Here is a 1,905-nt window from a genome sequence, read left to right as displayed (position 1 = left end):
GGGTGGGGAAAGTTAACAAAGAAATAATTCATGGGAGTCCCTTGAAGGGAAAATACATGACTCCATAGTGAAAAGTCATTCACTAAGCCCAATGAATTAAAATGGCCCTAACCAAAGTATACATACCATTATCATGCAATTTTATAATGCCACAAATAGGGAGAAAATGTTTCAGAAGGAAAAAAGAAAACACACCAAGATACAGGATTGTATGATTATAGAATTCCAGAAATAGAAAAATCTAAAATATTTCTGAAGGAGAATGTTTTAAAAAGTTAATTACAAAGAATGATTTAAAAATTAGAAAATTACAAACATTTAAAAACACATCTATATTTACAAGTTACAGGCATAAGCATTTACCTCTAAAAATGCATCAAGATTTTGTTTTTCATGATATGGAAGGTGTATAATTGTTTTTGTGTGTGTATAGAATGCTTCATGAATTGACATGTCATCCTTGTGCAGGGAACACACTAATCTTCTCTGTATCATTCCAATTTTAGTATATGTGCTGCCAAAGCAAGTACTAATTTAGGATTTTGATTATTTTTTAGTTATTAGTGTTTGTATTAATCAATCAAAAATTATTTTAAGTGTTGCAGATAGTGATCATGTATTTCTTCAATAGGAGAGACAACAAATCTTTCTAAATCACTACCCTGTGCTGGACCTAAGGACACTAGAAAGTAAAATGTTGGTGTATTGACGTTTATTAAAGTGTTAGATCTTTAGAAAATATTAAAACATCTTAATTTCTTAAAAAGGTAGATTGTGGATGAAAATGTATAATTTTGATCACTGAAGCACTTGACAGGCTGGATATCATCCCTGATAATCATAGATTTCTATGTAACAGTGAAATATAACCACCGAAGAAGAGCAATCACAGGAAGCAGAACTTGAAAAAAAGGTATTTATCATTGTATCATTTGATTCATTCCTATGTTATGCAGTCTGGGTACCAGTAGACCAGAAAATTTAGCCTCTTCATTTCAAAAAAATATTTCTAAAGGCACTACCAGTATTCTGGTTTTTTATTCCTTCTTGAAGAAAGTCCTTTCTTTCCTGTCACCCTCTTTTATACTGAATGATACGCACCTTGATAGCAGGGACTAGAGAGGAGAAATGTTTTCCTGCCGTTACAATAAAGAGACTTTCATAAACAATGTGTTTCTATGGCTGTAGCGCTTGTGCATGCACCAGTGTATGTATATTAACCCCATAGGGGTTTAACACTTAACTGTACTGTAGGAGATTACTTAGCACAGGGTTTCTATTTATAACCTCATGGAAGTGATTTCTGAAGTAGGAATAATCTCTGTTGTGTTATTTACTGCATGCAATGCAGCTCAGTAAATAAATGTAGATACAGTTTGTTGTATAAAGGGGAATCTCTGTACAGAGCAAAGATGACTGCACTTGCATGCTCAGCACTAATCCCTCATGCTTTTTGTATTCGTGCCAAAGTACTTTTGGTAATATTAATTGAGAGGAGCCACATGGTATTTTAAATAGAGTCATGGGAATTTGTCCCATTATACAGCTGAGTAACTATACAAAACATCCATCAGTACTGACCACAACATTGAATATTGCATTGTGGCATCAACCCAAGACATTACATTTATCTAATCATTGACTTCACATTTATCTCAATCTATTTCAATACAAGAAATGAAATGCTTGCTGCAAAATTACATTTCCAGCAATTTCTGATAAAGGAAGGAGATGAACTCTGAATGGAGTGGTTGTTTTCTAAATGGATTTTTAAGACATGGTATATTGGGTCTTGAGTTCATTGATTTGTATTGGACCAAAGGCACAGGTTGAAAGGGGACATTTCTCCAGTAGAAGGGAGAGTTGGAAGGAGATTGCTTGTTCCCTGAACTGGAGGCCTCAAGC

General features: G+C 33.9%; 1 non-coding gene across 1 annotated transcript; it reads right to left on the bottom strand.

Annotated features, from left to right (window-relative positions):
• Positions 1 to 423: 423 nt before the first annotated feature.
• On the bottom strand, positions 424 to 530 carry LOC123619149 (U6 spliceosomal RNA). Its single transcript, XR_006727695.1, has one exon. It is a non-coding gene; the product is annotated as a U6 spliceosomal RNA (small nuclear RNA).
• Positions 531 to 1,905: the final 1,375 nt, after the last annotated feature.

This window comes from Camelus bactrianus, chromosome 6 (genome assembly GCF_048773025.1).
Source record: "Camelus bactrianus isolate YW-2024 breed Bactrian camel chromosome 6, ASM4877302v1, whole genome shotgun sequence".
Classification (NCBI taxonomy): Eukaryota; Metazoa; Chordata; class Mammalia; order Artiodactyla; family Camelidae; genus Camelus; species Camelus bactrianus.
This window is presented reverse-complemented; position numbering and strand designations above follow the sequence as displayed.